This window comes from Mustela nigripes, chromosome X (assembly GCF_022355385.1).
Source record: "Mustela nigripes isolate SB6536 chromosome X, MUSNIG.SB6536, whole genome shotgun sequence".
Classification (NCBI taxonomy): Eukaryota; Metazoa; Chordata; class Mammalia; order Carnivora; family Mustelidae; genus Mustela; species Mustela nigripes.
Window position 1 is genome coordinate 57,519,109 of NC_081575.1, and position 21,761 is coordinate 57,540,869.

The 21,761-nt window shown below is 38.8% G+C and overlaps 1 pseudogene; it reads left to right on the top strand.

Annotated features, from left to right (window-relative positions):
- Positions 1 to 20,305: 20,305 nt before the first annotated feature.
- Positions 20,306 to 21,761, top strand: part of LOC132007079 (proteasome subunit beta type-6-like) — a 118,814-nt pseudogene continuing 117,358 nt past the window's right edge.

Consider the following 21,761-nt stretch of genomic DNA (forward strand, 5'->3'; position numbering starts at 1 on the left):
TACTAAATGAGAAGAGAATGCAGCCAAGCATTCTTTATCCAGCTAGGCTGTCATTCAAAATAGAAGGAGAGATAAAGAGCTTCCAGGATAGACAGAAACTGAAAGAATATGTGACCACCAATGTAGCTCTGCAAAAAATATTAAGGTGTATACTATAAACAAAGATAGGCCATCAATGGTAACATAGATAAGAAAGAAGCAGTGACAATCTTCAGAAACAGGGACTTTACAGGTCATACAGTGGCACTAAATTCATATCTTTCAATAGTTTCTCTGGTAAATGGGCTGAATGCTTCAATCAAAAGACACAGGGTATCAGATTGGATAAAATAGCAAGACCCATCAGGGCACCTGGGTGGCTCAGTGGGTTAAAGCCTCTGCCTTCGGCTTGGCCCAGGACTCTGGGATCAAGCTCCACATCAGGTTCTCTGCTCAGCAGCGATCCTGCTTCCCCCCTCTCTCTGCCTGCCTCTCTGCCTACTTGTGATCTCTGTCAAATAAATAAAAAAAAAAATAGCAAGACCCATCTATCTGCTGTCTACAATAGACTCATTTTAGACATAAAGATACCTCCAGACTGAAATTGAGGGGATATAGAACAATTTACCATGCTAATAGACCTCAAAAGAAAGCTGGAGTAGCAATCCTCATATCTGAAAATTTAGATTTTAATCCAAAGACTGTAGTAAGAGATGTAGAGGTCCACTATATCATATCAAAGGGTCTATCCAACAAGAAGATCTAACAATCATAAATATGTATGCCCTCAACATGATGTAATGCCAATTATATCAACTAATTATAACCAAAGTAAAAAAAAAAACACATTGATAACATATTAGTAGAAGGGGACTTCAATATCCTACTCACACCAATGGACAGATCATCTGAGCTGAAAGTCAACAAAGAAACAAAGGCTTTGAATGACACACTGGAGCAGATTTACTTCACAGATATACACAGAACATTCCATCCTAAAACAACAGAATACTCAATCTTCTCAGGTGCACATGGAATGTTCTCCAGAATAGATCACATGCTGGGTCACAAGTTAGACCTTGACTGATACCAAAGATTGATATTATTCCCTGCATATTTTCAGACCACAACATTTTGAAACTTGAACTCAATCACAAGAAGAAATTTGGAAGGAACTCAAACACTTGGTGGTTAAAGAGCATCCTGCTAATGAATGACTGTGTCATCCAGGAAATTAAAGAAGAATTTAAACAATTCATGGAAACTAATGAGAATAAAAACATATAGATTCAAAATCTCTGGGATACAGCAAAGGTGGCCCTAATAATGAAGCACATTGAGATACAAGCCTCTCTCAAAAAAAAAAAAAAAAAAAAATTACAAAAATCCCCAATACATCTAAAGGACATAGAGAAAGAACAGCAAATAAAGCCTAAACCAAGCAGGAGAAGAGAAATAATAAAGGCCGGGACAGAAACTAATGAAACAGAAACTAGAAAAATAGTGGAACAGATCAACGAAACAAGAAGCTGGTTCTTTGAAAGAGTAAGATCAACATACCTCTGGCCAGACTTATCCAAAAGAGAAGGGGGTGGGTGCCTGGTTGGCTCAGTCAGTTAAGCATCTGCTTCTGGATCAGGTAATGATCCTGGATCAATCCCTGAGATTAAGCCCCCAACCAGCAACCTGTTCAGCAGGAAGTCTGCTTCTCCCTCTCCCTCTGGCCCTCCTCCTGCTCACATGCTCTCTCTCTCTAAAAAAAATAAATAAAATCTTAAAAAATAAAATAAAATGTTTATAAATATAATTCACAATGAAAGGGTTATTTGGTTTATGAATTATGCTACATTTTTATTATGTAAAGTATGCTTAATATTTCAACATGAGTGTGTGAAACAGCCACTGAAATGAAGTGAAGAGCCTGGTATATTGATAACTACTCAGGACTTTTTGAAATGGAATAGGATACAAATAAATGCTCTGGACTGTTGGGGATTTCAGAGCCAAGAACAGTGTGTGCAGTTTTGAAAATAAAGTGAGCTTCCTCTGCATATATCTAAGTGGTGATTTGGTGATTTTTTGATCAGACGATTCGTATTTTGGTGACATTCTCTGTGATTGTTAAGAATCATTGTACAGTTTTAAAGTTGTACAATCAGTAGTCAATATATTTATTATGAAAATGAATTTGTTACTTTCAAACCATAGCAACATAAAAGGCCTGGGGTTGTTAGGACCCCTAGTGGAGATAGATAAGAGTGCCACTAAGACTCATGAAGAAATTAAAGACTGAGCACTATTTTAAAAATTGAACTGGATGGCATCATGCTAAGTGAAGTAAGTCACAGGAAAAAAAAATACTGTATGCTAGCACTTCTATGTAGAATCTATAAAACTCCCCCAAATGATGGAAGAATAAATCAGACTTGGGGTTACCAGAAGCAGAGGGTGGAAGGAGAGGATACTAGAAAAAGGTGGTCAAAATGTACAAAGTGCTAGAGAGGTAATGTGCAACTTGATGGCTATAGCTATCACTGTTGTATTGTATATAGGAAGAGTTCTCATCAGAGGGGTAGTTTTTCCTTTTTTAATTATTTCTTTTCTTTTTACTGTATCCATTTGAGAATGTAGGAGGTAGCTGAACCTATTGTGCTAAACATGTCACAATATATGTAATTCGAACCACCTTAAATGTATGCAGTGGTATATGTCAATTATTTTTCAATAAAATTAGAGGAAAATGTACACAATACTGGAAGGAGACCTCACAGATGTGTAACTGTGTTTTGCAAGAGTCAGTACAGGTTAGGAATCCTAACAGAAGGGTTTGCTAAGAGGAGACATTCAAAAGATGAAGGGCCCTAAGAAACTCATGATGATTAAGGCTGTCTCAGTGAAGGAGCAACTGGAATTTCATTTGTTTGCAAATGTTCGAGAACTCTAGTAGAGGCAGCACAAGTTTTGAGAAATTGCCTTATGTAGAGACATTGCTAATTGAATGAAGGCAAAAATCACACACTCTCCATAATTTCCTGGGGGTAAGACTATGCACAACAGACACTATCCAGCTTCCCACAAGTCTAAACCAGGTTGCAGAAAAATGAGTAGGTAGGACCAATTTGGTCCAACAGGTGGATTTATGCACTGGCAACTGGGGGACATGTGGAAAGAGACCACCAGAAATGACACCTGAAAGTGGAAATTTCTGGGGGCACCTGGGTGGCTCAGTTAAGTGTCTGCTCTGCCTTTGGCTCAGGTTATGATCCTGGGCTCCTGGGATCGAGCCCTACATTGGGCTCCCTGTTCAGCGGGAAGACTGCTTCTCCCTGCCCCACTCCTGCTGCTTGTGTTCCCTCTTTCACTGTATCTTTCTCTGTCAAATAAATAAATAAAATCTTAAAAAAAAAGATAGTGGCACTTTCCTTTATTGTCTTAAATGCAAAACAAACAAACAAACAAACAAAAACACCTGTTGGGATTTAGAAAATTAGACTAACAAAAACAGAATAGACAAAAAGGAGACTTATTTTTTTTTTTTAAAGATTTTATTTATTTATTTGTCAGAGAGAGAGAGAGTGAGAGCGAGCACAGGCAGACAGAGTGGAAGGCAGAGGCAGAGGGAGAAGCAGGCTCCCTGCGGAGCAAGGAGCCCGATGTGGGACTCGATCCCAGGACACTGGGATCATGACCTGAGCCGAAGGCAGCTGCTTAACCAACTGAGCCACCCAGGCGTCCCGAAAGGAGACTTATTGATTGTGAACACGTTGTGACAGAGGTGACACCTATATTGCAAGGGAAAAACATTATTTGTCATTTACTGTTGTTTGGTTCCCTGGATATCCATATAGAAAAAAAATAACTGAATCCTGACTTCTATTTTGCACATACATAAAAGTCTATCCCAAGTGGATTAACTAAACATGAATTTATGAACTTACAGGTTGCCAATAAGCTTGTAGAATACATATACCATTAGCTGCTTCAATGTCAACTTCTCTACTAAATCTATTATCTGCATCACTTTTAGGACTGTTTTTATTGATTGATTTTTCTCTTAGGACTGTTTTTATTGATTGATTTTTCTCTTCACTGTGGGTTGTATTTTACTACTTCTTTGCATGCTTGGTACTTTTTTTTTTTTAAGTATAGCTGATACACTAGGTTACATTGATTTCAGTTATACAACTTAGTGATTTGACAAGTTTATACATTTTGCCATGTTCACTACAAGTATAACTATCATCTACCCCATTCATCACATTACTATTAACTGTTGACTATTACTATTGACTGTATTCCCAATGCTGCACCTTTTATTCCAATAACTTATTTATTTCATACCTTGAAGCCTGTATCTCCCTCTCCTTTCACCCATTTTGCCCAACCTTCCACCCCTCCCCCCAGAAACTGTTTGTTAGGTCTCTGTATTTATAGGTCTGATTCTGCTTTTTGTTTATTCATTTTTCTTTTTTTCCCCTTAGATTCCATTTATGAGTGGAGTCATATGGTGTTTGTCTTTCTCAGTCTGACATATTTCACTTAGTAAAATACCCTCTAGGTTCATCCATGTTTTTTCAAATGGCAAGATCACATGCTTTTTTTTTTTTTTAACTGTATAATATTTTACCATTTTGTGTGTATGTGTACATGTGTGTCACATTTTACTTATCCATTTGTCTATTGGTGAATTCAGGTTTTCTGTTATCTTGGCTATTGCCAAAAATGCTACAAAAGCATAGGGGTGCATATCTTTTTTTGAATTAGTGTTTTCAGTTTTTTTGCGTAAATATTCAATAGTAGAATTATTGGATCATATGCTAGATCTATTTATAATTTTTGAAGAAACCTCCATACTGTTTTTCACAGTGGTTGTACCTTATACATTCTTTTATTTTAACCATTCTAACTGGCGCAGGTGATATTTCATGGTGGTTTTTATTTGCATTTCCTTAATAATTAGTAATGATGCACATCTTTCTATGTGTCTGTTGGCCATCTGTATCTTTTATGGGAGAAAGTGCCTATTTAGGTCTTCCATCCATTTTCAAATAATTTTACTTGGGGTTTTCCCTTGTTGTTCAGTTGTATACATTATTTATTTATTTTGGATAATAAATGAATATATAATTTACCCATGAATATGTAATTTACAAATATCTTCTCTCATTCAGTACATTGTCTTTTTGTTTTGTTGATGGTTTCCTTCGCTGTGTTGAAGATTTTGATTTTGATGTAGTCCCAATAGTTTATTTTTGGTTTTATTTACCTTGCCTTAGGAGACATACCTAGAAAAATGTTGCACAGCCAATGTCAGAGTATTTATGGTTTGTGCTCTCTTCTAGGATTTTTATGGTTTCAGGCCTCACATTTAAGTCTTTAATCCATTTTGAGTTTATTTTTTGTATAGTGTTAGAAAGGAGTTCAGTTTCATTCTGTTATATGTAGTTGTCCAGTTTCCCCAGCACTATTTATTGAAAAGACTATCTTTTCTGCATGGTATATTCTTGTCTCCTTCGTCATAGATTAATTGACGTTATAATCATGGGTTTATTTCTGGGGTCCTTATTCTCTTCTATGGATCTATGTGTCTGTTTTTATTAGAGTACCATACTATTTTGATTACAAGAGTTTTGTGGTATATCTTGAAATCTGATAATGTGATACTTCCAGCTTTGTTCTTTCTCAGGATTGCTTTGGCTATTCAGGGTCTTCTGTGGTTCCATACAAATTTTAGTATTATTTGCTCTAGCTATGTGAAAACTGCTATTGGTATTTTGAAAAGGATTGCTTTGAAAATATAGATTACTTGGGTAATATGGACATTTTAACAATATGTATTCTTCCAATCCATTAGCATGGACTATCTTTCTATTTGCATTTCATTTTCAATTTCTTTCATTAGTATTTTATAATTTTCAGAGTACTGATCTTTCACCTTTGGTTAAGTTTATTCCTAGGGATTATATTTTTTGTACAATTATAAATGGCATCATTTTGTTAAATTTCTGTTTTTGCTACTTGATTATTTGTGTATAGAAAAGTTACTGATTTCTGGGTATCAATTTTGTATCCTGCTGGTTTATTGAATTCATTTATTAGTTCCAGTAGATTTTTGTGAAGTCTTTAGGATTTTCTTTGTAGAATATCATGTCATCTGAAAAGAGTGAGAGTTTAACTTCTTCTTTACCAACATGGATGCCTCTTATTTCTTTTTCTTGTCTGCTTGCTTCTAGCACTATGCTGAATAAAGATAGAAGAGTGGATATCCTTGTCTTGTTTCTAAACTTAGAAGAAAATCTCTGTTTTTCACCATTGAGTATGATGCTAGCTATGGGTTTTTCATATATGGTCTTTATTGAGAAAATTTTTTCTCTCACTCCACTTTGTTGAGAGTTTTTATTGTGAATAGATGCTGAATGTCAATTTTTTTCTCTTCTTTGTAAAAAAAGGTTTTTATTTAAAATGCAGCTATTTAACACACAGTATATTAGCTTCATGTGTACTACAGTGATTCAACACTTCTATACAATATCCAGTGCTCATCACAGCAAATGCACTCCTTAATTCCCATAACCAATTGAACCCACCTCCCCACCCATCTCCCCTCTAGTGACTATCAGTTTGTTCTCTATAGTTAAAAGAGTGTTTCTTGGTTTGGTTCTCTCTCTCGTTTTCCTCTTTGTTTTAATTCTTAAATCCCATATATGAGTGAAATCATATGGTATTTATCTTTCTTTGACAGACTTATTTTGCTTAGCATAATACTCTCTAGCTCCAGTCACATTATTGCAAAAGGCAAGATTGAATTCTTTTTAATGGCTGAGTAATATTCCATTATATATATATATATAAAATCTCATTTGTTCTTTGGTGTTTTTATATGTTTTAGACTTTATTTAAATTCAAGTTGGTTAACATATAGTGTATTATTAGATTCAGGGCTTAGGATTTATATTAATCAGTTGCAAATAGCACTCAATGCTCATTACATCAAATGCCTTCCTTAATGCCCATCACCCAGTTACTCCATTCCCTTACCCAATCCCCTTCAAGCCACCTTCAGTTTATTCCCTACAGTTAAGAGTTTCTTGTGATTTGCCTCCCTCTCCTTTTTAATCTTATTTTATTTTTCCTTTCCTTCCCTGTGTTTATCAATTCTGTTTCTTAAATTTCACATAAGAGTGAAATCATATGGTATTTGTCTTTCTCTGATTAACTTATTTCACTTAGCGTATTACATTGTAGTTCCATCCATGTTGTTGTAAATGACAAGATTTCACTCTTTTTGATGGCTGAGTAATATTCCACTATATATATTTATTTATTATATTTAAATTATATATATATACACACACATATATATATGAATGTGTATGCATACACACACACATGTCACATCTTCTTTATCCATTTCTAGTCCATAGACATCAGGGCTCTTTCTATATTTTGATTATTATGGACATTGCTGCTATAAACATGGGTTTGCATGTGCAACTTCAGATCACTATTTTTGTATCCTTTGGGTAAATACCTAGAAGAGCACATAATGTAATGAGCACTAGGTATTCTATAAGACTGATGAATCACTGACCTCTACCTCTGAAACTATATGTTATTCATTGAATTATATGTTAATTAATTGAATTCAAATTGTCATCATGCACTGAAATAACACTCTCAGACACCAATGTGAGCAGTTGTGCAGGGCTGTCTCTGCAAGGGAGAGTAGCAGCAGTTGAATTATGCACATAGCTTTTATTTTGTTTTGTTTTATCAGAAAACCGAGGAAAGCTGTATCACAGCATGGGGAAGAAATACAAAGAGATGGCAATTATCTTGAAGCTGAAAAGCAGGCCTGCACCCTCCACTACACTCAGGCTTGGAGGGAGGCAGTCAGGGGATAAGGGAGGACTAGGATGTTTGTGCTAGTAATCGCTGAAGGCAGGAAGGGGAGTGGAGGTTTACTTTCTTTCATGACTCCTAATCTATGCCCTGCCCCAGGAGATGATGGGATCCTGTTTGTACCAGGCTATTGGGTTCAGTAGCCCAAGAACCAGAATGCTGCTGACATTTTAGCTGCTTCCACAATCACCCTTTAGGGTTTACAATATATTTTCTAAGAATAACTCTACAGGTCCCCCTTTTTGTTTATTGGGATTTGTAGGTGGGCTATTAAAAGGGATGGAGAGGATCTGTGTGCTCACTACAATTGTGTATAGGGTCCTACAGGCAGAACAGCAGTAATGGTTTGCCTTGATGACTATGATGAAAAAGAAAACCATCAAAAATGGTACAGCCATGTGGGACGCCTGGGTGGCTCAGTTGGTTGAGCAGCTGCCTTCTGCTCAGGTCATGATCCCGGCGCTCTGGGATCGAGTCCCACATCAGGCTCCTTGCTCGGCAGGGAGCCTGCTTTTCCCTCTGCTTCTGTCTGCCTGTGCTCGCTCTCTCCCCTTCTAAAAAAAAAAAAAAAAAGGTACAGCCATGTAAAACTAAGAGGGGTGATTGAGAAAAACAGTTTCTTGGCTTGAGCCAGGTAGTAATGTCATTTAGAGTATTAATGGCAGCTTGGTGACTTTCTTGTTGGAGTTCCTGTATTTGTAAATCTTGCCATGTCTTACATAAACACCCCAGGAGGTAACTAAAACATTACCCATAATTACCTAGAACTGAAGGAGGACAAAGGGGGGTGGATGGGAAGGCCTATTAAACTACAACTGTTATAATAGATCTTTTTTTTTAAAGACTTTATTTATTTATTTGACAGAGAGAAATCACAAGTAGGCATAGAGGCAGGCAGAGAGAGAGGAAGGGAAGCAGGCTCCCCGCTGAGCAGAGAGCCTGATGTGGGACTTGATCCCAGGACCCTGAGATCATGACCTGGGCTGAAGGCAGAGGCTTAACCCACTGAGCCACCCAGGTGCCCCTATAATAGCTTTTTTTTTTTTTTTAAAGATTTTTATTTATTTATTTGACAGAGAGAGATCACAAGTATGCAGAGAGGCAGGCAGAGAGAGAGGAAGGGAAGCAGGCTCCCTGCTGAGCAGAGAGCCCAATGCGGGGCTCGATCCCAGGACCCCAGGATCATGACCTGAGCCAAAGGCAGAGGCTTAACCCACTGAGTCACCCAAGAGCCCCTATAATAGCTCTTTTGACAAAAATCTATCCATAGCCTTTTTAGGATTACTTGTCAATGACAAATACAAAGCTTAAAAATCTTCTACACAAATATTAGTAAAAAAAAAAAGTCATTAGAGCAGGTAAATTTAACTTGTTCCATCTGCTGGAGAAACAATTTGAATTCAACTGTTTTTTAAATATATATAAACTAATTTTGTATTATATCTGATTCATGACAAAATTTTTTGAATAGAAGCTATAAGGTCACTGTGTCTGTGTCTATATTTATATATGTCTATGGCTGTATGTTATATATATGTGATTTTTCTCTACCTCTGAATGGTGTTGCCAAAATTAATTTATATTAAAAGCTTTATTAAATTGGCTTAAGAAAAATAAGTGCTTATCAACTTAAATATTTCTAATCTCTAAGAAATATATTAGAAACTGATCCAGTGATTTTCAAGTGTACTTGATGTAGGATAAGTTTCAATAAATAAAAGATAGTTTAGTTTGTTTGTTTAATTAAAACGGCTTCAGAGTTATCAGTGATGTGTCCATGGTCAAAGGAGTGAGACTGACACAAAGCGAAGGTCGAGCAAAGCTTTATTTTGTGTTAAGCATCAAGAATCAAACCGACTGTTCAGGGCCATCTCTTACAGAGAGGGCAACCCCTCCCAGCCTTACAGAACAACTTATAAAGGGCAATGGCCACGTGGTTGAGCCTGGCCACACACAGGTGGCCAATGAGATTGCAACACACAGAGAAAGCTGCACAGTCATTCTAGGTCACACATGGGTGGCCAATTGAATTACAATTCACTCTATAGTAGATATTTCAATTTGCCTATCATTTTGGTCAGAATTGGCGCCCAAAAGGCAGGGTCCACAGACCTTGGTAGCTAGGGAGACAGTATGCATGCCCCACAGATTGGATGTCTCCACCTGGCCTGACTTGTCCTTGTATTTGGGCTCTGTTACCTGGTACTGGTCAACCATATTTTACTAGTTTCCCAGACTTGCTTTTAATTAAGTCCCCTTGTGGGGAGGGCGGCAGGGTCAGTTTAAGTTTTACTGCATAAAGAACAAAATGGCTGTTCAACCGAGATGGAGCCGCTCTGACTACATAGGCCCTTACAATCAGCATTAAACATAAAATAGACACACAATTTATATTCCACCTGAGTTTATTAGTCAAATAAGCTTATTTTATCAGTTACAAAGTTTGTCATGATGACTAGCTATATTAATGTCTTATGACATTTTGATAACTAATATAAATTTAATTGTTAAGAATCAATAAATTAAATTCAAATGAGGTAAAAGGTTTTTTTTTTTAATTTCTTACTTCTTTTCAGTGTAACAGTATTCATTATTTTGGCACCACACCCAGTGCTCCATGCAATTCGTGCCCTCTCTAATACCCACCACCTGGTTCCCCCAACCTCCCACTCCCCGCCCCTTCAAAATCCTCAGCTTGTATGTCAGAGTCCATGGTCTCTCACGGTTCACCTCCCCTTCCAATTTCCAACTCCCTTCTCCTCTCTATCTCCACTTGTCCTCCATGGTATTTGTTATGCTCCACAAATAAGTTAAACCATATGATAATTGACTCTCTCTGCTTGACTTATTTCACTCAGCATAATCTCTTCCAGTTCAGTCCACGTTGCTACAAAAGTTGGGTATTCATCATTTCTGATGGAAGCATAATACTCCATAGTGTATATGGACCATATCTTCCTTATCCATTTGTCTGTTGAAGGGCATCTTGGTTCTTTCCACAGTTTGGCGACTGTGGCCATTCCTTCTATAAACATTGGGGTACAGATGGCCCTTCTTTTCACTACATCTGTATCTTTGGGGTAAATACCCAGGAGTGCAATTGCAGGGTCATAGGGAAGTTCTATTTTTAATTTCTAGAGGAATCTCCACACTGTCCTCCAAAGAGGCTGCACCAACTTGCATTCCCACCAACAGTGTCATGGAGTTCCTCTTTCTCCACATCCCCTCCAATACATGTTGTTTCTTGTCTTGCTAATTTTGGCATTCCAACTGTTGTAAGGTGATATCTCATTGTGGTTTTAATTTGAATCTCCCTGATGGCTAGTGATGATGAACATTTTTTTCATGTGTCTGATTTTCATTTGTAAGTCTTAATTGGAGAAGTGTCTGTTCATATCTTCTGCCCATTTTTTGGTATGATTATCTGTTTTGTGTGTGTTGAGTTTTAGGAGTTCTTTATAGATCCTGGATATCAGCCTTTTGTCTATACTGTCATTTGCAAATATCTTCTCCCATTCCTTGGGTTGCCTGTTTCTTTTGTTGACTGTTTCCTTTGCTGTGCAGAAGCTTTTGAGCAGTGTTCTGTAGTTCCTTGAGTACAAATCCTTTACCTCTTTGGTTATGTTTATTCCCAGGTATCTTATGGTTCTTGGTGCTATAGTAAATGGAATCAATTCTCTAATTTCCCTTTCTGTATTTTCATTGTTAGTATGTAAGAAAGCCACTGATTTCTGTACATTGACTTTGTATCTTGCCACGTTACTGAATTGCTGTATGAGTGCTAGTAGTTTGGGGGTGGTGTCTTTCAGGTTTTCCATATAAAGAATCATGTCATCTGTGAAGAGAGAGAGTTTGACTTCTTCATTGCCAATTTGGATACCTTTTATTTCTCTTTGTTGTCTGATTGCTGTTGCTAGGACTTCTAATACTATGTTGGACAAGATTGGTGAGAGTGGGCATCCTTGTCTTGTTCCTGATCTCAATGGGAAGGCTGAAAGCTTTTTCCCACTGATATTTGCTGTGGATCTTTCATAGATAGATTTGATGAAGTTCAGGAATGTTCCTTCTATACCTATACTCTGAAGTGTTTTAATCAGGAACGGATGCTGGATTTTGTCAAATGCTTTTTCTGCATCCATTGAGAGGACCCTGTGCTTCTTCTCTCTTCTCTTATTGATTTGCTCTATCACATGGATTGGTTTGCAAATGTTGAACCATCCTTGTAACCCAGGGATGAATCCCACCTGATCATGGTGGATAATCTTTTTAATGTGCTGCTGTATCTCATTATTTAGGATCTTGTTGAGAATCAATATCAATCTTAGTGATATTGGTCTGAAATTCTCCTTTTTGGTAGGGTCTTTGCCTGGTTTGGGGATCAGGGTAATGCTGGCTTCATAGAAAGAGTTTGGAAGTTTTCCTTCTGCTTCAATTTTTTGAAACAGCTTCAGGAGAATAGGAGTTATTTCTTCTTTGAAAGTTTGGTAGAATTCCCCAGGGAATCCATCAGGTCCTGGGCTCTTGTTTTTTGGGAGGTTTTTGATCACTGCTTCAATCTTGTTACTATGTTATCAGTCTATTCAAGTTGTCAGTGTCTTCCTGGTTCAATTTTGGGAGTTTATAGTTTTCCAGGAATGCATCCATTTCATCTAGGTTGCTTAGCTTATTGGCATATAACGGTTGATAATAATTTCTGATGATTGTTTCTACTTCCTTGGTGATCTCTCCCTTTTCACTCATAATTTTATTTATTTGGGCTTTCTCTCTTTCCTTTTGGATTAGTGTGGCCAATGGTTTATTGATCTTATTGATTCTTTCAAAAAACCAGCTTCTAGTTTCATTGATACGTTCTACTGAATCTCTGGTTTCTACCTCATTGATCTCACCTCTAATCTTGATGATTTCCCTTCTTATGTGTGGAGTTGGTTTGATTTGTTGTTGATTCTCTAGTTCCTTAAGGTGTAGAGAAAGCTGCTGTGTTCTGGATTTTTCAATTTTTTTGAGAGAGGCTTGGATGGCTATGTATTTCTCCCTTAGGACCACCTTTGCTGTATCCCATAGGTTTTAGACTGAAGTGTCTTCATTCTCATTGGTTTCCATGAATCGTTTAAGTTCTTCTTTGATCTCCTGGTTGATCCAAGCATTCTGAAGCAAGGTGGTCTTTAGCTTCCAGGTGTTTGAGTTCCTTCTGAACTTTTCCTTGTGATTGAGCTCCAGTTTCAAAGCGTTGTGATCTGAGAATACGCAAGGAATAATCTCAGTCTTTTGGTATCAGTTGAGTCCTGATTTGTGACCCAGTATGTGGTCTATTCTGGAGAAGGTTCCATGTGCACTTGAGAAGAATGAGTATTCTTTTGTATTAGGGTGGAATGTTCTGTATATGTCTATGACGTCCATCTAGTCCAATGTTTTATTCAATGCTCTTGTTTCTTTATAGATTTTCTGCTTCGATGATCTATTTCTGAGAGAGGCATGTGAAGATCTTCTACTATTAATGTATTCATATCAATATGACTCTTTATCTTGATTAATAGTTTTCTTATGTAATTGGCTGCTCCCATATTGGGGGCATATATATTTACAATTTTTAGATCATCTTGGTGGATACTCCCTTTAAGAATTATGTAGTGTCCCTCTGTATCTCTGACTACAGTCTTTAGTTTAAAATCTAATTTATCTGATAAAAGAATCACTACCCCGGCCTTCTTCTTCTTTTTTTTTTTTTAAGATTTTATTTATTTATTTGACAGACAGAGATCACAAGTAGGTAGAGACGCAGGCAGAGAGAGAAAGAGAGAGGAGGAAGCAGGCTCCCTGCTGAGCAGAGAGGCCGATGCAGGACTCAATCCCAGGACCCTGAGATCATGACCTGAGCCGAAGGCAGAGGCTTAACCCACTGAGCCACCCAGGTGCCCATAACCCTGGCCTTCTTTTGAGGCCCATTGGCATGAAAGATGCTTCTCCATCCCTTCACTTTCAGTATGGGTGTATCTTTAGGTTCAAAATGGGTCTCTTGTAGACAACATATGGATGGGTCCTGTTGTTTTATCCAATCTGAAACCCTGTGTCATTTTATGGGTGCATTTAGGCCATTCACATTGTGTTGGAGGATATGGCATGGTTGGAGTCGAGGATCAAACCAGGCCCTGATTTGTGTCTTTTTCAAAGTCCAGACACCTTGACAAGGTTAAGGATGGGTAAGTTGAGTAACACTGAGAAAAGGGTCTGTGCTGTGTCTTGCCCTCGCCTACGTGACTTCCCACACACTTCCCCTACAGAAGGGAACAATGTGGCCAAGCTCATGAATTCTTAGTTGGTCCTTGTTGTTCTGTACCTCCCATAACCCACTCCCTGGTTGATTGTCTTGCTAATGGCTTTAGCCAAAACTACCTGGTATCATGAGGTTTGCTTGTAGTTAGTGTAAACTTGTTATAGAAACTTGCGATCATCTGACTAGGTACTGATGTATTACTCTTCCTATTGTGGTCTGCCTTATAAATGCTTTTAAGATGTAGAATAAAATTGGCACTGTTGGACATAATCTTCAGTGTCCCTCCTGCCCCCACCTCTTTGTCTCTTAATTTCTTTTCACCATCCTCTTAGCCCTCACGTTTTCCTGGTCGATTTGTCGCGCTGGCCGTGACAAGTGGCACCCAAACAGGGACCATGAGACATTTCAAGGTAGTGCGCGGGTACAGATAAGTGTACAAGATTCGGTAAGAGGAGCCCGGGCCAGCAGGTGACAGCAGGAGTAAAATAACATGGGGCAGTCTCATCCTGTGCAACAGGAGGATCTTTTTGTTACAGTATTGCAGGACCTCTTAAAGCAGAAGGGGTCTAGGCATTCAAAGAAGGTTTTACAGCAATTTTTTGGTGTGGTGTCTGATCTTTGTCCTTGATTCCCTAAAGGAGGAATGGTAAACTTACAAATTTGGCAGAAAGTAGGGCAAGAGATTAAAAATCATTTGAAAATTAGAGGATCATGTGCTTGCCCTGAAGGAACCATGAAAGTTTGGGAAGATATTCGAGAGACTTTAGATCCGCAACATTCTATAGAATTAACCTCTATAGCTTCTCATTATTCTCTTTGTAATTTGGCCATAGATGAATTGGAGAATGAGTATGAGCATCTTGGTACAGGTATTTCTTCTGAGTTAATTGCTGGCTTCACCGATTCTCATTCAGATCCTTTTGATACTCCTGGGGATGGAGTGCCTCTGAATGATGGTAAAGAAGTATTTCTTGCCTCCTGTAAACCCCAGCCATTCTGTTTGTCAGCTGGTGTATCCCCACTTTGGAAAGGATTTTGAGTCTATTGGGGTTCAAACAACCTTTTTGACACATAGACAAACTCAGACTGATTACCTTAAGATCTCCGCCCCTAAGGACTCAAGTGTAGGATTTCCAATAATGCAGCACCCTCAATCTGGCGTGCCCTACAGAGATGGGGAGCCTATGCCTAAAAGTATGTTTCCCGTGAGTCCACACTCAATTGTTTATCCAAAACAACTTCCTGAAGGAGCTGAACCGCTAAAAATTACACCGCTACAGTGGACACTTTATCAAGCCCAACAAGCTAGAGAGGATACTTCCGCCTTTTCCGCTTATCCTGTGACACAACTGCCTGATGGCTGAAGGGCTTATAATACTGCAAATTTTAAAATGCTAAAAGAAATTAAGACGGCCACTTCACAATATGGGCCTACTGCTCCATATACCTTGTCTTGACTGGATAGCATAAGTTTAGAAGCTTTGTGCCCTGGAGATTGGAAAGTCATAGCACAGGCATGTCTGTCAGGAGGAGATTATCTATTATGGAAGACAGAGTTCTTTGAAAGGGCTAATGAAATGGCTATATATAACAGGAGAACTAATAGTCCTATATCCTACGAACTGTTAATAGGAGATGGGGCTTATGTTGAGGCACAGATGCAAATTGATTATCCTGAAATTTCCTATCATCAAATTTTGCAATGTGCCTTAAAGGCATGGAAGCATCTTCCTTCATCAGGAGTGCGAACTGAGGAATTGTCAAAATTCGGCAGGGCCCAGATGAACCCTATCAGGATTTTGTAGCCCAGCTTTTAAAGGCTGTTGGTAGAATTGTGGTAGATGGAGAAGCTGGAACTATTATTGTTAAACAATTGGCTTTTGAGAATGCTAATTCTGCCTGTCAAGCTGCTATCTGCCCATGGAAGAAAACAGGTACTTTAGAGGATTATATTCGCTTATGTGCAGAGATCAGATCATCCTATATCCAAGGAGTAACTTTAGCGCTGCAATGAAGGGTATTTATCCAACAGAAATGCAAAGACGTATGATTACAAAGGAGCAATTACAAAAACGTCTTTGTTTTCAATGCGGACAACCTGGGCATTTTAAGGCCCAATGCCCACAATTGAGAGGAATTTCTTCAGGAACTTCTTCCTCCTTTAATATCGGGAGAAAGTCTGCTCCTAGTTCCGTATGTCCTCGTTGTCACCGAGGATTTCATTGGGCAAGAGACTGTCAATCCCAAAGAGTCAAATCCGGGAACCCTGTTTAGGGAAACTGGAATCGGGGCTCGCTGCAGCCTCAACAAACAATAGCAGCAATGTTTCCTCAGTCACCCCTGTCAGGGGCAATACCGCTGACCTCCCAGGCATCGACAGATTGTATCGAGGTACCCCCTCCAGTGAAGGATTAGACTTGGCCCCAGATACCCCTGTTTACATGGAAGCTGGGGAACCATCCAAGGCTATTACCACTGGAACCTGGGGACCATTACCTAAGGGGACTTGGGGTTTATTATTAGGGAGATCTAGTTGGACAATGAAAGGATTATATGTCCATCCTGGGGTGATAGATGAGGATTACACAGGAGAAATTAAAATTATGGCCACTTTAAAAGAAGGAGTACTTTCGCTACAACCTGGGATTCCTATTGCCCAATTAATTATTATGCCATGGCTGGAAACCAGTAATCCAGTGGTAAAGGGCAAGCGAGGAACCGGAAGCTTTGGGTCTACTGCTGTTTGTTGGGCTCATCTGATTTCTGCGGACAAACTTTATTTGACCTTATTTGTTCAGGGTCGAGCCTTTTCAGGATTGGTGGACACTGGAGCAGATGTTTCAGTAATCGCCTCCAGGCACTGGCCTAAAAACTGGCCTCTTGTAGATTCTGATACTTCTATTAGAGGTGTAGGGCAAACCTATGCTCCTAAGCTAAGTGCTAATTTTTTAAAATGGTCCACTGCTGAGGGTCATCAAGGAGTATTCCAACCATTTGTGCTACAAATTGATCTTAATTTATGGGGATATGATGTCTTAACAGATATGGGTATTTCTTTAACAACAGCTCCTATCCCCACATCTAAGCAACATTCAGTTGCAATGGCCCTTATGGAAAAAAATGGAATATATTTCAGGTAAGGGCTTAAGAGAAGATTTACAGGGAAGTCCCCATCTGCTTCATTTACAATCACAACCTTTAGAAGCAGAGTCAGGTTTTCTTCAGGGCCACTGAACTCCGCCCCCATGCGCTGCCTATTGAGTGGAAATCTAATGACCCTGTATGGGTGGATCGGTGGCCCTTATCTTCAAAAAAGCTGGCAGCAGCAGCTACTCTGACAGCAGAGCAGCTGCTTTTGGGTCATTTAAAGGAGTCCTGTAGCCCTTGGACTACTCCTATATTTGTGATAAAGAAGAAGTCAGGAAAATGAAGATTATTACAAGGATCTGAGAGCTGTAAATGTTACCATGAAACCTATGGGAGCCCTTCAGCCTGGTTTGCCTACACCATCAGCTATTCCTCTTCAATACAAATTGATAATATTAGATCTAAAAGATTGCTTTTTTACTATTCTTCTAGCCCCTCAGGATTGTGAACAGTTCGCTTTTACTTTTCCTAGTACTAAGCGATTTCAGTGGCAAGTCTTGCCCCAAGGTATGGCTAATAGCTCCACCTTGTGTCATGAGTTTGTGTCTCATGCAATTGCCCCGTTTCGAGTACTATTCAAACCAATGGTTTATTGCATTCATTATATGGATGATATTTTATTGGCAGCTAAAACAGAAGATATGTTACAAAGTGCTTTTGTCTTTTTAATTAACCAACTACAACAATATAATTTAATTATAGCTCCTGAAAAGGGTAAAAAAAATGGAGCTGTTTGAATATTTGGGTTACCATTGAGAATAAAAGAATTCGCCCTCAAAAAATTTCTTTAAGAACGCAATCTTTACGTACGTTAAATGATTTTCAAAAATCATTGGGAGATATTAACTGGATTAGGCCTTTTCTACATTTAACAGCTGATGATATGAAACCTTTATTCGATATCCTAAAGGGAGACGGTTCTCCTTCCTACCCTCAAACCTTAACTGAGAGCTCTAAGGCAGCATTGCAATTAGTCAATGATAAATAGTCACAAGCGCAACTTTGTCAGTGTGATCCTACCACACCAGTATACCTGATATTGTTAATGCCATCAAAATTACCCTTGGCAGTGATATGGCAAACTCAAGGACCTCTGGAATGGATTCATTTAGCATTACATCAATTGCATATTATTACCAGGCAGATAGAATTGTTAACGCAATTGATCACTAGGGGCCGCCAGCGAATTGTTCATATCACAGGTAAAGAACCTGATTTTTTAATTTTACCAATGTTAACTATTGATCGTGTGCAGGCATTATTCAAATTTAACCTTGATTGGCAGATAGCTCTTTCTAATTACCCCGGACAACTTTGATATCATTTACTGGCAGATAAGTTATTACATTTCTTTTCTACTATTGGAGAAATTATTTATAATAGGAATTATTTCTATTGTAGTAAATGATCCTATTCAGACAAGTCCCCTTGCTTCTGCTATTAATGTTTTTATAGATGCTGATAAAAGAGGATATATTGGCATTTATAAATCTTCTCATTTGGGTCACGAGTCTTTACGAGCATTTTATGCCACTAAGTCTGTACAGAGAGCTGAATTAAAGGCAGTACATTTAGCCCTGGAAAAATTTCCTGAACCATGTAACTTATACAGTGATAGCCATTATGTAGCACATGCTGTTCCGTTGTTACCAACTGCTTATATTCTTACTAATGATAAGGAACTTTTTCATCTTTTTACAAGTATTCAATGTTTGCTGCAAAAAGGAGCTAATCCGATTTATATCGCTCATATTCGAGCACATACTAACTTGCCTGGACCTTTAACTGAGGGCAATGCTATTGCAGATGCAGTAACTCACATACAATTGGTATTAACCACTAAATTTGAGCAAGCCGCTCAAAGTCATGCTCGTTTTCATCAAAACGCAGAGGCTTTACGTAAACAATTTCGGGTAACTAGAGAAGAAGCTCGACAAATAGTTAGGAGCTGCTCCACTTGCGCTATTCATCATCCCCAGCCAGCTTATGCTGTGAATCCTCGAGGCTTAATGCCTAATCATTTGTGGCAAATGGATATAACTATTTTTCCCCCTTTTGGAAGACTTAAGTATCTCCATGTTTCTATTGATACCTTTGCTGGATTTTTACATGCTATGGCACACTCTGGGGAATGCTTTACTGATGTTCAAAATCATTTGCTTTCAGCATTTGCCACTTTGGGGCACCCCAAAAGCAATAAAGACGGATAATGGGACTGCCTATACATCTCAAGCTTTTCAAACGTTTTGTGCCATTTTCAACATAGCGCACTCTACAGGCATCCCATATAATTCTCAGGGTCAAGCCATTGTTGAATGCGCAAATACTACTCTTAAATCCTATCTTAAAAAATTAAAAGAGGGGGAGATACTACAGGGAGCAGTGATATACTCTCCTCATATGCATTTAATTTTAACTCTTTAATTTTAAAATTTATTGAATGTCGACCATATAGGTCACATAGCAGGTGAACACTTTTGGCATCCAGATTTTTCTCCTCTTCCTTATGCTAGGTGGAAAGATGATGGGCACTTGGAAGGGTCCTGACCCTGTCCTCCACAGAGGAGGTTTTGTTTGTGTTTTTCCGCAGGATGAGGACACCCCACAATGGCTGCCAGAGAGATGGTGCCGAATCCTCGCGTCTCCAACAGAGGATGGCTCGCCTCACGTTGAACGGCCAGAACAGATGGAGAAAAAGATGTCTCTCCCCTTACAGCCAGAGGGATGTTTCATGCAGAACTCTGGAAACTGGTTGCTGCCCTGGGACCAATCAGAGTGCAAATAGCCAGGAGTGGTTATACTGCCACAAAAGACTATAATCTGACTTTGTGGGCCTAAATTCCTAGACCTTTTTCACTGATAGTGGGCTCGGGATCAATACTTCTCACCTCTTTCCAAGGGGGACATCTATTGTATAATATCCATTGGGACCATTGTGTGTTAACAAATTGTCTACCTGTGTCCCTGCCTTCGTCAGGAACAGGTCCCATGATAGTGTTTGTAACTATGCAACTTCCATATGTGCTCCTCCCAGTGGAAATAGAGGATCTCTGGTATGCCAATTATGGGTATCAATTAGCGTTAGAACTGCAAGCACAGGTGAAAAGAGTTAAGCGCTTTACAGGGTTACTTATTGCTGGGATAACTGTATTAATTTCTGTAATTGCTATGGCTACTGTCTCTACCATGGCTCTTTCAAAACCTGTACAAACTGCCACACATGTGAATTCTCTAGCCCAAAATATCTCTTATGCCTTGGTACTCAGGAGCATATAGACCAAAAAATTTTAAGCTGGTTGGAAGGATTGGAAGAAGCCGTAGAATTTTTGGGGGGACAATTATCGGTGTTAATAACTCAAATGTCTTTAGTATGTCATGGAGGATTTCAACATATTTGTGTCACTCCTTTGAAAGCCTTGAACTATTCTTGGGATGTTGTTAGACATCATTTGCAAGGAATATGGTTTCAAAGTAATGTAAGTCTAGATCTTGCAGAGTTGCAAAAGGAAATTGCTAATATAGGACATTCACTACTAGATGTACAAAATCCTGCTACTATCGTATCTCAGATTTTGGATTGGTTGCACGGGTTTAATCCTGGAAATATAATAAAATATTCCTTTTGGATTTTTATCATTATATTCATTGTCTTGGCTATATTGATTGTAGGATGGGGAGTTTCCTTGTTTCATACACGACAGCAACGACTGCATACTCAGACACAAATTCATATGCTTGCTTTATTTAAAAAAGAAGGGGGAGTTGTTGGAGGCTACAGCATGGTTGGAGTCGAGGATCAAACCAGGCCCTGACTTGTTTCTCCTTCAAAGTCCGGACACCTTGACAAGGAATGGGAAAGTTGAGTAACACTGAGAAAAGGGTCTGTGCTCTGTGTCATGGACTTGCCTACGTGACTTCCCACACACACCCCCTACAGAAGGAAACACTGTGGCCAGGGTCATGAATTCTTAGTTGGTCCTTGTTGTTCTGTACCTACCATAACCCACTCCCTGGTTGATTGTCTTGCTAATGGCTTTAGCCAAAACTACCTGGTATCATGAGGTTTGCTTGTAGTTAATAGAAACTTGCAATCATCTGACTAGGTACTGATGTATTACTCTTCCTATTGTGGTCTGCCTTATAAATGCTTGTAAGATGTGGAATAAAATTGGCACTGTTGGACATCATCTTCAGTGTCCCTCCTGCCCTCATCTCTTTGTCTCTTAATTTCTTTTCACCATCCTCTTAGCCCTCATGTTTTCCTGGTCGATTTGTCACGCTGGCCGTGACAACATTGAGAGTGGTTATTGATAGATACGTTTTTATTGACATCGTGTTACCTTTGAAGTCTTTCTTTCTGTAGATCGTCTCTATATTTCTGTTCAACGCTATTCTTAGGATTTTTCCTCTTTTATAGAACCCCCCTTAATGTTTCCTGCAGTGTCGGCTTGGTGGTTGCATA